Consider the following 16,376-nt stretch of genomic DNA (forward strand, 5'->3'; position numbering starts at 1 on the left):
AGATAAGAAAAAATTCTTATACTTGCTCTTATACTTGCTTTTATTGTAGTTTTATATAATTCATTTAAGTGCTTTTAGTTCAGTTGTGTTTTATCATTGTCCCATTTTTTTTAGATGTTTCTTATATTTGTAATTGTACGTGAATAAATACCTTTTAATATATTAAAATTGGCAACTATATACTTATTATACTGACACCTGGGTCGCTATATATCCTTCATCCTCCCCGTTTTTAACAAATCTCATTCAGGGAATCACCATCCCTGTACTTATTTGAAGGATCCAGCTGACGCCCCATTAGATACACAGGGGAGTGTCATTCAAGATTGCCAAATTTCACTCTTATTACATATCTGTCTGTATCACAAGTGGCGCAATATTAATCCCTGTTTTCCTAACATATATATATATATATATATATATATATATACTGTATATATAATAAATGTTTGATCAAAAATCCTCTTTAATAATGAAATAATCTTCTTATCCATGCTTCTTTATGTCCCATAGCTATCTTCCGCCATGAAGTGCCTGCTGCAGTCCCGTTATGTTTAAACAAATAATTTCTTTCTCAAGGTTATTCTAATAGAACACACTACACTATTTTATTTATCTATGGTTCTTTATACATTTCAGTTACTAAAAAAATACTTACTAAACAGAAGGACTAGAGAAAGCTATTAACTTTCATCATTATGTTAGCAAAATACATACTTTTAATGTTTTTATTCATTTAATGTTTGTTTTACATGTATAAATAACTAGAGATTTATTTCTACTTTATCCAATGTTACTTTTCCGTGGTAGGTGGGCCCATATTTTTGGCCAAAAATTATGCTAAGAACCTCAATTTTACTCAATGTTAAATTGCAGAGTTATTATAATTGCACTGGTTGACATTGTTCATAGTGTTTTCAGTGTGCACATGCATTTTTTTCTTTTTTCTACATGGCACTACAAGTCTCAGCAAGGTAGCACCTCTTATTATGTTGAAAACGTAGTGATTCATCACTTACCTGTACCACAGGTCAGTTTTTCTAGTTATTCTTGTATTGTAGAGCTAATGCATGGGTGCCGCCATATTAGATCTTGCAGCTGTCCTCATCTCCTCCAAATGGATTCAGTATGATTTACCGGTGGGCAGAATGCCGACTGTCCATATCCCAACAGCGGCATCCCGTCTGCCAGAATGCCGTCAGTGAGGTGAGTGCAAAGAGTGTCCTTGCGGACTCGCTGCACTTGACACACTGCGGGGTCAGTGGCTCACTGCACTCATCACAGGATCTTTTCCCACCGTGAGTGGGATTCCTGTTAGCAGTATTGTCAGGGTCGGTATCCTGACTGCCAGGATCCCTGCAGCTGGCAAATTGAACGTATCCCCTCCAAACAGTATGCTTCTTTACCTCAGCTGACTCTGAGAGTCAATTTGTTATCTGCAGTTCCTATTTAAACCCTTCCTGGTCACCTGCACACTGCCAGATCAACAAGTCACATTAATGAATTACTGGCTCCTGGTCTACAGCAATTCTGCAGATTTATTCTGTGATTCCTTGGTTCTAAAGTACTCAGCTCTGGTGTAAACTAATCTCCAATTCTACAGATTTTGTTAATGTGCCACTGCCTTCTGTGAGTTTCGTTTCTCTCATACAGTAATTGTGATTTCCACCTGTGGCTCTTCAGCTAATCTACACCTGTGTGCTCCTGCCTCCTGTTTTCAAGTTCTGCAAGCAAGTTATTCCTCTGCAGTGTGCTTTTATTTTAGCGTATTCATTTCCACAGCTGCCTACTACAGTGTTAGCACTGCATACACAAATGCAGCCTTTAAGTTGTCTGAGACTCCACTACTGCTACCAACAATAGCAGTTTCAGTCTGGTTAATACAGCTTCCAGTTCTAACATGCTTTGCAGTACTACTGATACCAGCAATACCAATTCCAGTCTGGTTAATACAGCTTCCAGGTCTGACCTGCTGTGCAGCACTACTGTTACCAGCAATACCAGTTCCAGTCTGGTTAATACAGCTTCCAGGTCTGACCTGCTGTGCAGCACTACTGTTACCAGCAATACCAGTTCCAGTCTGGTTAATACAGCTTCCAGTTCTGACCTGCTGTGAGGCACTACTGTTACCAGCAATACCAGTTCCAGGCTGGTTAATACAGCTTCCAGTTCTGACCTGCTCTGTAGCAAGTCAGATTCCTGCAACCCTTTTTTATCCCAAGCTGGTCCAGCCCAGCATCCATCACAGCTGGTTCCAGCCCGGTCAGAGGCATTTATGGTCCTAGCCTGGTCTTCAGTGTCACCAATCCCAATCCAGTCTCCAGTGTCACCGGTCCCAACCCAGTCTCCAGTATCACCAGTTCCAGTTTGGACTTCCAATCTTCCTCCATCTAGTATCATTCAGCCCTGCCTCTCCACCTGAGAGTCCTATACAGCGAGTAACATAATTTGTGTACTTTGCAATAATCCATAATCAGCTTTCATCAATACAGCCCATTGGTCCCTGTGCCCACAAATTCAGAGTCTGATGGATCCTGACATTGTGAATTCGAGTACAGTCACTGGGAAATGTGTGTACACAGTAACACCACCAGATGTTACATTACATAACACAATTCCTATCTTCTTGTTCTTTGATTTCTTCTTTATGGGGAGTTGACATGTGGAAGCACATGCTGGGACTCTCTCAGTGTATTATTTTGATACATACTTACCGACATTTCTAATCTCCTTTCCGGGAGATGCCCAGAGAGAAGAAGCAGGTGGGCGGTGATGAGGGCGGAGCCAAGCTAATTGTGTCATTAGGCCCCACCCACTCACTGAGAAAAATATGCGATTAGACAATATTTGCATAGGGGCAGAGCTAAAATGATGCAATTAGCATATAATAGCGTCCTTAGGCTCCTGACGGGTCCGCAATTTCACTGTATGTTTCTCCCCACTTCACTAGGAAGTGGGCAGAATGCGGGAGGGATGCCTACTCTTCCAGGGCTGCAGGGGACTATCTGAGAAACCAGGTGTCTCCCGCACAATCCGGGAGAGTAGATAAGTATGTTTTGATAACCTGTAGATTAATTAATCGTTAGACCCATATAGATGAGGACTTAATCAGGAATACCATATATTGTTGACAAATAGTGATTGACCAGTAAATTAAAGAAAAAAGAAAATCTTGTGTATTTTCCCTTTCATGTTGTAGCAAAGCTTGCAGGATACAGCTTACTCTGCGGTTGAGACATCTGCTTTCTCATTTTATTAACTTATTCCCTGTTATTTAAAAAAAAGAAAACGATAAAAACAGTAACAGTGAGAACCGAGCTGTCTGCCAACCTCCTGCTTCCACTTTCTCTCATCTGCTTGGATTGTTTGCTGATGGTTGGGGCTCAGTGATCCTCTGACTTTCTATCCATGAGACCTCAGCATAGCAGGTCATGCACTAATTGTCCAGGTTTATTCACACTTTTCATTTTCCCAGCTGACTGCACAATCAATTCCGGCTTCAGACCACATCCAGCCCACTGCTCAGCCAGCCGTCCCTGCTTCACATATTTATCATGCACCATACCACGCTTTGACTCTATAATATTTCACTCTATCAGCATTTTAATGTTTAATACGACACTTCATCAGAACATTAATTATATATGCAGCTTGAATGGAAATTATGGCGCGGGTACTTTAAGAAAGCATTGGGTTAAACACGCTGGGCCATTTAGTACTTTCTGGCCGCCTGTCATCTTGGAGCTGTGCCCTAAAAGAAGATATATTGTTCGCAAGTGAAACACACTGATTACCCCAGCAGTCATTTTTCTTTTAGAGAGGTTTGCAGAACGTTGCATCTCTGACCTATCACTAATGCAGGCCCTTTGAGAACAATGTTGGCACAGCCACAAACTTTTACTTTATGTATATATTGAAGATGTCCAGCTACTGTGCTCCCATTCAGAGCCACACACTGTACTTGCTTTCAATTGAATATTTTCTTTCTTGATTTACAGCCAAAGTCAACACCAAGTAGTGGCAGGCTTGGCACAGAAGTGAAAACCATATAACTCTTTCCTGATCAATCTCAATGAAGCAGAAGCTCATTTTACCATTTAATCAGATTTTTTCACTTTATAGATTTAAGACATATTTTTTGTTAACGTATTTGTTTATTTATCTGCAAAGATCATATGTTGGAAGGGAAGATTGGGCATCTCCTTGGGTGTCCCTTCAGTTCTTCGATCGGATACTTTCCCACGTTTCCACTTCTTACCTTAGGTTGCTCAGGTGAGGCAGCCTCTTCTTATGCTTGGATTGGGTGGGTGGGTGGTGCTGTGCTGCAATGTTACACTCTCAGCCAGGGCCGGCCTGACTGTTATGCCTGGTACGCAGTCGCGTAGAGCGCCACACTGTAGAGGGCACCACTACTGTTAATTGGCCCACTGCCTGCAGTTTTATGAGTCAAACAGACTCACTAGTACGCTATGCGCCGCTCCATGGGCAGAGATTAAAGGGGTAAATGTATGAAGCAATGATAAGAGTGGAGAAGTGAGCCAGTGGAGAAATTGCCCCATCAACCAATCAGCAGCTCTGTATCATTTTATAGTATGCAAATTATAGATGTTACTTCAGTGCTGATTGAGTGGAGAAATGAGCCAGTGGAGAAGTTGACAATGGCAACCAGTCAGCATTGATGTAACATTTATAATTTGCATACTATAAAATTATACAGAGCAGCTGCTTTGTTGGCATGGCCAACTTCTCCACTGGCTCACTTCTCCACTCTTATCACTGCTTCATACATTTACTCCAAAGACCCTTGAGACGTGTTCCAGACTGAGTTCAGGGTGAGGAGGGCAAAGGGGCCTCCCCTCTCATCTCAACCTGGGAGACTAGCCTCTCTGTCCACCTCTTCAGGAGCAGGGACCACTCCAACACTATGCTGATCCAGAGCTGCCTGATGCTAGGAACACTGCCTGAGATCACCGCTGCTGCTATGCAGCTTCCAGCTCTACTCAGCCTCACACTGGCTGCCGGGATTTACAGAGGATCACTACTATTCAAGGGTTTGCCGCTAAGCCGGGCCACTTCTGGATATCACCAGGAGACTGTGAGATCACTGCTGTGCCACATTGCTACTTCCTTACTACTCCCAGGGAACCTGTGCTGGCAGACTGGATTGCTGGATCTGAGGGGGAGGCAGTGCTACCGTGGATGATGATCGCAGCCACGTAGAGAAGACGAACAGCCCTGCCTGGAAAAATGAGATGCTGCCATCCCATCTCAAAGACTACCACACTGATCTGAAGTAGACCTGGCCCCAGGAGTAAGTGATCTTGCAGGCACCTCACAGCTGTCACCATCTGCCTCCCTGTCACCCACTATCTCCCAGTCACCCACTATCTCCATCACCTACTATCTCCCTGTCACCCCTGCTTACACATTCACCTACAGTACTATCTCCCTGTCACCCCTGCCTCTCTAGTCACCGACTATCTCCCTGTCACCCATTATCTCCCTGTCACCCCTGCCTCCCTAGTCACCTACTATCTCCCTGTCAGTCACTATCTCCCTGTCACCCCTGCCTCCCCAGTCACCTACTATCTCCCTGTCACCCACTATCTCCCTGTCACCCCTGCCTCCCTAGTCACCTACTATCTCCCTGTTACCCACTATCTCCCTGTCACACCTGCCTCCCCAGTCACCTACTATCTCCCTGTCACCCACTATCTCCATGTACCCTTGGGGGTGCTACTGTGTGGTCATGCCCCTTCCTTGTGAAACCGCACCCCTTTTCTGCAATGGGGGTGCTGTCCCTTTATAAAGTTTATCCCATCAAGGAGTGTCAAAATCTATATTGCCAAAAAAATTATGCTCAGCTTGGCCCTGCTCTCACTGTGTCACGGACATGGAGTTGCTGCCTCCAGCAGCTTCACACGATAAGAAGCCACCAGGTGCTATTCCATGTCAGCAGTCTATGTACCCTATTTACCATGCGGTAAATGAAAACATTGACTGAGTAACATTATGTGTTTGCTTTTAAGCATCCCATAAACCTTGGCACCCTATTCTGCTCTAGTTTTGCCTAATGACAGTTTCAGCCCTGTATGCAGATCTTGCCTACTGCTTTTGCATATATCCCTTAATGCACTTCATCTTACAGCTTGTAACTTACCAAGATATACAGAATAGTGGCTGCAACTGTTATAGCAATGGATATACGTAGCGAGTTTCCTGTGTGCGGGTGGGCTAGCTTGTACAGTACATTTTGGGGCTTGTAGATTTGATCACAAACAGAACTGTTCCCCACAAATTGCCCTTTTTTTCAACTGCCTATGTACAGCAAAAATCTTACGCATGGTCCTGCCAGCTGAGAATCATGTTGCAGGTGCTAACCCTTCCGTTAAGGGGCAAGAGCTGCGGTTGATTGGAGAAGATGTGTGAGCACAGCCAAAGTTCAGTAAGGGTGTGTTCTGCAAAGTGCATCTAATGCTGATCACAAGAAAGACACATACAGTATGCTCCTGTTTGGAGGTGAATCACTTGCAGGTACAAGATAAGAACAAATGGTGGTGGTAGTGATGATGATGATGATGATGATGATGAAGATGATAATGGAAGGCAGCTTCTGATTGGCTGAATGTATCTGAATATATCCCATTTATTCAAATACTATAGTAATGTGAATGTTACAAGCTATTTGTATTTTCACTGTAATTTTATTAATTGGCTGCAGCAAACACCCAGTATTGTTTTTCTTTTTCTTTTCTTTTTTTACTTACTATGCTCTGCATTGGATTATGCTAGTGCTACATAAATAACTGTTAAGAAATCTTAATAAATCTCAATGTCATCTTTTAAAGGGGAATGCAATAGATGTGTATGTATTGATTTGAACTCTTGTTCTTGCATCTTATTCTTAGTTCCTTTTATAATGTGAATATTCATTTTTCCGTTATAAATTACCCTGTCTGGGCATGTACTGTATTGTGCATGCATTTTGTTCTGTATGTTTAGCATTTACTATGTGAAGTCACATCCCTGTTGTAACTTTTGTACATATACTTCTGTTGTCACCAGGAGACAAGCAAAGAAGAGCAGAGAGGAGAGGGGGAGTGGGTACTGATTACCCGGGGCCCGAAGCACCACGCATAGTGTTTTACAATTTTTCCCCCCAAAAGATTTATGACCACACATCCTGAATTTGGCCACACCCCATAGTACACAGGCCTCATGGAGCTCTCAACTCAATTGGTCAATCAAGCGCATATGCTAAATTTGTTGACCTAAATGCATCTTGCATATGCAATTAAGTTTGTGAACTCTTCGCGGTAAAAGTGCTCTATACCTGATTGCTCATTACTGTGGCTGCCTTCAAATTACTTCCTTTGGGAAGTTAAGTGCTGACACCAGTGCCTAGTCCACCCTTCAAAACAATTTTGGAACTGGTTTTGTGGAATAGCCTTCAGAGCTACAGTCGTATTACTATTGATGTCATCAATGTCATCAAAATGCCTTTCATTTAACATTTCCTTTATTCTCAGGAACAGAAAAATGTAATTGGGGCCTAGATCCAGTAATAGGGAGGGTGTTCCAACACAGTTATTTGTATACTCGCTAAGACAGGCATGTCCAAACTGCGGCCCTGCAGCTGTTGTGAAACTACATATCCCAGCATGCCCTGACACAGTTTTGCCTACAGAGAATGCTAAAACTGTGTCAGAGCATGCTGGGATGTGTAGTTTCTCAGCAGCTGGAGGGCCACAGTTTGGACATGCCTGCTCTAAGAATTACATCATGGACAGTGCTGTGTGAGCAGATGCATTGTCATTATGCAAGATCCATGAGTTTTTGGCAAAAAATTTAGATAATTTCCATCTAACTTTTTCATGCAGCCTTTTCAGTACTTCCAAAAAGTAAACTAGGTTGACTATTTGTCCAGTTGGTACAAACACATAGTGAACAAAATAAAAAAAAAATATCAAAATGTTTTTGACTCTGATTTGGACTGATGGAACTTTTTTGGTTGTGGAGAATCCCTTGTGCACTTTGCAACTTCATTTCAGGGTCGCATTGGTAGACCCCAGTTTCATCACCTGTGATGACACGGCCCATAAAGTCATCTTGTCTCTCCAAAAGGTCTTAGCAAATTTTGACTCTTCTTTGCTTTTGTTCTTGAGTGAGATCCTTTGGGACTATTTTTTGCACACACCTTCCACATGTCAAGATCCTCAATTTCCTGTTTTTCTGTTGATGCTCACGCACAATTTATTGAACTTTTGCAATGTTTTCTTCAGTTCTACTCGTTGCTGGCCGTCCAGACCTTTCTTCATCAGTGACACTTTCTCTTACCTCAGAACAACCTTTCACCCACTTGTAAAGTGCTGTTTTCTTCATAGCTTTATCCAGGAAAACTTGCACTCAGCTCTCTGATTTTGCTTCCACTCTTGCCAAGTTTACCAAGAAATTTAATGTTCTAATTCAAGATCTGACATTGTCGCAACAGCACACCAAAACACACAAATAATAGTAGGCGCCATTCAGCAAAAGCTGTGAAACTCTGATCTGACAATGTCATCAAATCATACTGAGGTTTCTGTTCAGTTATGTTATGGCACGCACATGGTGGCGAGTATGCAAACTTTATTGTCAATCCTTGTATACGGCCAGCTCAGCAAAACTAGCTACTGTTAGTTGGAGGGCAGGACCTGTCCCGACACCAGCTGAAATACCGGCGGTTGGATTACCGACTGCCGGCTGGTTACCTTTCTTGGGAGGAGGTCCACGCCACCACCCGGAGGGGGATAGAACCCTGTGGCGACCGAAGGTCACCACCGGGCCCAAAGCATGGGGAGCGCAGCGAGGCCACTATGAGACATGCTGTGCTTACCGCCAGGATCCTGGCTATCAGTCTTCCAGCGTTGGTCTCCTGACCGCTGGGATCCTGACTGCCGGGATCTCGTACTGATCCCAGTTGGAGTTACCTGTAATATGCTTAAGCTGGGTACACACTGATCGATATATTGTGTCAAAGTCAAAAAATATTGCAGAACACAAAGCACGTATAAACTGCACACACATGCCCACTGCGCGTGCACTTGTTCTGCAGTGCGTGCACATGTACGCACTTTGCGTATGGTCGCTCCCGCAGTCCTGCGCATCGGCGCGTGGTATGGGCATTTACGGCAGAGTTTGTGTACATATGGAGGGCCATTAGAACACATTACATACTTAATCCAAATAGTGCACAATGTACACATAGTCTCCTGGCACCACATCAGAAAGTTATAGCTGTTTAAATGGTTGCAGAACAAAGGGATTCACCTTTACAGGATAAGAGGGGACAGACTAAGGTTATAAGGTGATATTTGGTATCCAGCTGTAGGGTATTTTAAGGGAAACATTCCGGTGTTGGTCTGCGGAAGATCGCATGTTCCTGCGGATAGTTATGTGCAGAAGCAGAATATAGATATAAACTGTATTTACTGTATATTATGTATGCAGCGGGAATCCAGAGGAGACCACCCACAAGAGCAGTTGAGAAAGACATCGCCTACCTTCTCAAATCAACCTATGACCTCTCCTGTACTGTAAAAGTGCATCCCTGTGTCCAATGGACAAAGGGAACAGTATCCATTGTATTGCTTTTGGAAGACTTGTATAAATAAAGCCTGCTGCAGGCCGGCCAGCCACAAGACTCACAACGTTATCTATTTGATTACGAAGGACTGGACCAGGAAGCGCACGCGAATATTCTCACGTTTGTACATTGACTGTAGCCATTGTTCTGTTATATATATTGTCTTGTATTGTAGTGTATAATTTGTATTGTAAACCCCCTTTCAGAAATAATCCACTGTGGTGTCGGAAACCAGCGGTTAATCACAATTGGTGTCGTGTGCTCATTGCTGCATAAGGTTTAAAGTGTAATAGCATCTCACTGCATTGCTGCATAAGGTTTAAAGTGTAATAGCATCACACTGCATTGCTGCATAAGGTTTAGAGTGTAATATCATTGCATTGCCTTACTGTGAAGGTTTAAAGTGTATCTCTGGGTGTGTATGCGCTGCGAGTACTTTGTACCGTCAGCGCGGCGTGTGTACGCAAAGTCCGTACACTACGGAAACCTTTTACGCTAATAGCATAAAAGGTGCGTAGTGTGAATTAAGTATAGCGGCCACAGCGGCTAAAGGTTTAAAGTGTATTTAAGGTGTGTTTAAGGTGTAGCTTTTATTCCTGTAAAGATAATTGACATTATCAATTGCCTGTTCGATCGAACAGCCGATATATATTGCAAGGCTGCCACCGGTGTGTACCCCCGATATGTCTGTGAATGATGGTTGATATGTCTTCAGATATACTGACGCAACTGGCTGTGTGTGCTGGTATTCCACCAATGGTCCATACACTTGCTGCAGGGGGATGACATCACAGCTGGATGGACATATTCAAATGCTTGACCAGCTGGGTATCCTGACCGACGTGTTGGGTGGGCAATCGGTAAGTGTGTATACTTACCTGGATCGGACAGTGCGACGGCGGGTCCGCCATGCCGTTCAGGTGTGTACCCAGATTTATATTTCTAACTAAATCTAGAGGAGATTTATCAAAGCTTGGAGAGAGATAAGTACCAAACAGTCAACTTGTAACTAGAGATGTGCTCCGGGCACTTTTCATGTTTTGTGTTTTGGTTCTAATTCCCAGCTCGTGTTTTAGTTTCGGATTGGTTTTGCCAAAGCCACCCTTCCGTATTTTGGTTTTGGATCTGGATGATTTTTGAAAAAAACATAAAAACGGCTAAAATCACAAAATTTGTGGGTAATTTTGATCCTACGGTATTATTAACCTCAATAACATTTGTTTCCACTCATTTCCAGTCTATTCTGAACACCTCACAACTCCCAATATTGTTTTTAGGCCAAACGGTTGCACCGAGGTGGCTGTATGACTAAGGTAAGCGACACAAGTGTGCGGCACAAACACCTGGCCCATCTAGAAGTGGCATTGCAGTGGCAGACAGAATGGCAGATTTAAAAAATAGGCCCCAAAGAGCACATCATGCAAAGAAGAAAAAAGCAGCAAAAACAGCAGCAGCAGGCAGCAGGCGTACCACTCAAGGATCCTCTGGAGGAATCCCGGTTAGGAGAGGACTCCTCAGTCTTGCCAGTGACATGGCCTGCAGGACTACTGACATTCCTGACTGAGGAGGAAGTTGGTCTTGAGGGAGTTGGTGGTGTGGCTTGCAGGAGCTTGGGTACAAGAGGAAGAAGGGATTTAGGTGTCAGTGGACTGCTTACACTCTTACCCAAAGTTTCACAACTTGACACTGACTTCTGATGAATGCTCAGCAGGTGACATATAAGGGAGGATGTTCCTAGGTGGTTAACATCCTTACCCCTACTTATTGCAGATTGACAGAGGCAACAGATGGCTTGACACCTGTTGTCCGGATTTGTGGAGAAATAATTCCACACCGAAGAGGTGGCTTTTTTTAGTATTTTGCCCAAGCATCACAATGGGTTTCTTTATCCCACAGACAACAGGTGTCTCCCCCAGTGCCTGAGTCAAACAAGCCACATCACCATCAGAATCCTCATTGTCAACTTCCTCCTCAGCGCCAGCAACACCCATATCCTCATCCTGGTGTACTTCAACAGTGACATCTTCAATTTGAATATCAGAAACTGGACTGTGGGTTCTCCTTCCAGTACTCGCAGGGGGCGTGCAAATGGTGGAAGGAGACACCTCTTCCCATCCACTGTTGGGAAGGTCAGGCATCGCAACCACCGACACACTTGGACTCTCCTTGGGATTTGTGATACCATCTTAGAATGCACAGTTCTTTTCTGTGCTTTTTCCAGCTTAACTATTATCATTTTTCTAGCGGGAGGATGAGGGCTTCCATCGTCATGTGAAGCTGAACCACTAGTCATGAACATAGGCCAGGGCCTTAGCCGTTCCTTGCCACTCCGTGTCGTAAATGGCATATTGGCAAGTTTACATTTCTCGTCAGACCATTTAAATTTCTTTTTTTGGGTCTTTTTACTGAACTTTGACTGTTTAAATTTTACATGCCCTCTACTATCACATTGGGCATCGGCCTTGGTAGACGACGTTGATGGGATTTCATCATCTATGTCATGACTAGTGGAAGCAGCTTCAGCACTAGGAGGAAGTGGTTCTTGATCTTTCCCTATTTTATCCTCCAAATTTTTGTTCTCCATTATTTTTCTGGAGTTATATAACTATATGCGGTACAGGAGAGCGTACCTCTACACCACACAGGGCAAACCCAGTGAAAATAGTTTGGATTAAATATTAATAACCCCTTTATTTGGAGTAAATAATATACAGCACAGGACAGCACCACTGAACTTATATGGCAGCACCACTGGACTGGATTTATACAGTATTATATGGATTTATATGGAATTTTATGTCAGGATCACTGGATCTATGCGGCTGTAGCGCTGGAATTATACGGCAGGATCACTGGACTTATACGCCAGTACCACTGCAATTATACGGCAGGATCACTGGATTTATACAGCAGTACTGCTGGACATATATGGCAGTATCAATGGACATATACGGCAGTATCACTGAACATTTACGGCAGTATCACTGTACTGGATTTATACGCCAGTACCACTGGAATTATATGGCAGTATAACTGGACTTATACGCCAGTACCACTGGAATTATATGGCAGTATCAATGGACATATATGCTAGTACCACTGGAATTATACAACAATATCACTCGAATTATATGGCAGGATCATTAGATTTATGCGGCAGTACCACTGGACATATACGGCAGTATCAATGGACATATACGGCAGTATCACTGGACATATACGGCAGTATCACTGGACTGGACTTATACACCAGTATCACTGTAATTATACGGCAGGATCACTGGAATTATATGGCAGGATCATTGGATTTATACGGCAGTACTGCTGGACATATACGGCAGTATCAATGGACATATACGGCAGTATCACTGGACATATACGTCAGTATCACTGGACTGGATTTACATGCCAGTACCACTGGAATTATACAGCAGGATCACTGGATTTATACGGCAGGATCACTGGATTTATACGGCAGTACCGCTGGACATATACGGCAGTATCAATGGACATATATGGCAGTATCACTGGACATATACGGCAGGATCACTGGACTTATACGCCAGTACCACTTGAATTATACGGCAGGATCACTGGATTTATACGCCAGTACCACTGGAATTATACAGCAGGGTCACTGGAATTATACTGCAGGATCACTGGATTTATACGGCAGTACCGCTGGGCATATACGGCAGTATCAATGGACATATATGGCAGTATCACTGGACATATACAGCAGGATCACTGGACACATACGGCAGTATCACTGGACATATACAGCAGTATCACTGGACAGGACTTATACGCCAGTACCACTGGAATTATACGGCAGTATCACTGGACTTATACGCCAGTATCACTGGAATTATATAGCAGGACCACTCAAATTATACGGCAGGATCACTGGATTTATATGGCAGGATCACTGGATTTATACGGCAGTACCGCTGGACATATACGGCAGTATCACTGGACATATACGGCAGGATCACTGGATTTTTACGCCAGTACCACTGGAATTATACGGCAGGATCACTGGAATTATACAGTAGGATCACTGGATTTATACGGCAGTACCGCTGGATATATACGGCAGTATCAATGGACATATACAGTAGAGATGAGCGGGTTCGGTTTCTTTGAATCCGAACCCGCACGAACTTCACTTTTTTTTTCACGGGTCCGAGCGACTCGGATCTTCCCGCCTTGCTCGGTTAACCCGAGCGCGCCCGAACGTCATCATGGCGCTGTCGGATTCTCGCGAGACTCGGATTCTATATAAGGAGCCGCGCGTCGCCGCCATTTTCACACGTGCATTGAGATTGATAGGGAGAGGACGTGGCTGGCGTCCTCTCCATTTAGATTAGATTTAGAAGAGAGAGAGAGAGAGAGATTGCTGTGATACTGTAGATTAGAAGAGAGTGCAGACAGAGTTTAGTGACTGACGACCACAGTGACCAGTGACCACCAGAGACAGTGCAGTTGTTTGTTTTATTTAATATATCCGTTCTCTGCCTGAAAAAAACGATACACAGTCACACAGTGACTCAGTCTGTGTGCACTGCTCAGCCCAGTGTGCTGCACATCAATGTATTGTATATAAAGCTTATAATTGTGGGGGAGACTGGGGAGCACTGCAGGTTGTTATAGCAGGAGCCAGGAGTACATGATAAATAATATTATATTAAAATTAAACAGTGCACACTTTTGCTGCAGGAGTGCCACTGCCAGTGTGACTAGTGGTGACCAGTGCCTGACCACCAGTATATTAGTAGTATTGTATACTATCTCTTTATCAACCAGTCTATATTAGCAGCAGACACAGTACAGTGCGGTAGTTCACGGCTGTGGCTACCTCTGTGTCGGCACTCGGCAGGCAGTCCGTCCATCCATAATTGTATTATAATATATACCACCTAACCGTGGTTTTTTTTTCATTCTTTATACCGTCGTCATACTAGTTGTTACGAGTATACTACTATCTCTTTATCAACCAGTGTACAGTGCGGTAGTTCACGGCTGTGGCTACCTCTGTGTCGGCACTCGGCAGGCAGTCCGTCCATCCATAATTGTATTATAATATATACCACCTAACCGTGGTTTTTTTTCCATTCTTTATACCGTCGTCATACTAGTTGTTACGAGTATACTACTATCTCTTTATCAACCAGTGTACAGTGCGGTAGTTCACGGCTGTGGCTACCTCTGTGTCGGCACTCGGCAGGCAGTCCGTCCAACCATAATTGTATTATATACCACCTAACCGTGGTTATTTTTTCATTCTTTATACCGTCGTCATACTAGTTGTTACGAGTATACTACTATCTCTTTATCAACCAGTGTACAGTGCGGTAGTTCACGGCTGTGGCTACCTCTGTGTCGGCACTCGGCAGGCAGTCCGTCCATCCATAATTGTATTATAATATATACCACCTAACCGTGGTTTTTTTTCATTCTTTATACCGTCGTCATACTAGTTGTTACGAGTATACTACTATCTCTTTATCAACCAGTGTACAGTGCGGTAGTTCACGGCTGTGGCTACCTCTGTGTCGGCACTCGGCAGGCAGTCCGTCCAACCATAATTGTATTATAATATATACCACCTAACCGTGGTTTTTTTTTCATTCTTTATACCGTCGTCATACTAGTTGTTACGAGTATACTACTATCTCTTTATCAACCAGTGTACAGTGCGGTAGTTCACGGCTGTGGCTACCTCTGTGTCGGCACTCGGCAGGCAGTCCGTCCAACCATAATTGTATTATATACCACCTAACCGTGGTTTTTTTTTCATTCTTTATACCGTCGTCATACTAGTTGTTACGAGTATACTACTATCTCTTTATCAACCAGTGTACAGTGCGGTAGTTCACGGCTGTGGCTACCTCTGTGTCGGCACTCGGCAGGCAGTCCGTCCAACCATAATTGTATTATAATATATACCACCTAACCGTGGTTTTTTTTTCATTCTTTATACCGTCGTCATACTAGTTGTTACGAGTATACTACTATCTCTTTATCAACCAGTGTACAGTGCGGTAGTTCACGGCTGTGGCTACCTCTGTGTCGGCACTCGGCAGGCAGTCCGTCCAACCATAATTGTATTATATACCACCTAACCGTGGTTTTTTTTTCATTCTTTATACCGTCGTCATACTAGTTGTTACGAGTATACTACTATCTCTTTATCAACCAGTGTACAGTGTGGTAGTTCACGGCTGTGGCTACCTCTGTGTCGGCACTCGGCAGGCAGTCCGTCCAACCATAATTGTATTATAATATATACCACCTAACCGTGGTTTTTTTTTCATTCTTTATACCGTCGTCATACTAGTTGTTACGAGTATACTACTATCTCTTTATCAACCAGTGTACAGTGCGGTAGTTCACGGCTGTGGCTACCTCTGTGTCGGCACTCGGCAGGCAGTCCGTCCATCCATAATTGTATTATAATATATACCACCTAACCGTGGTTTTTTTTTCATTCTTTATACCGTCGTCATACTAGTTGTTACGAGTATACTACTATCTCTTTATCAACCAGTGTACAGTGCGGTAGTTCACGGCTGTGGCTACCTCTGTGTCGGCACTCGGCAGGCAGTCCGTCCAACCATAATTGTATTATAATATATACCACCTAACCGTGGTTTTTTTTTCATTCTTTATACCGTCGTCATACTAGTTGTTACGAGTATACTACTATCTCTTTATCAACCAGTGTACAGTGCGGTAGTTCACGGCTGTG

The sequence above is a fragment of the Pseudophryne corroboree genome, chromosome 9 (assembly GCF_028390025.1).
Source record: "Pseudophryne corroboree isolate aPseCor3 chromosome 9, aPseCor3.hap2, whole genome shotgun sequence".
NCBI lineage: Eukaryota > Metazoa > Chordata > Amphibia > Anura > Myobatrachidae > Pseudophryne > Pseudophryne corroboree.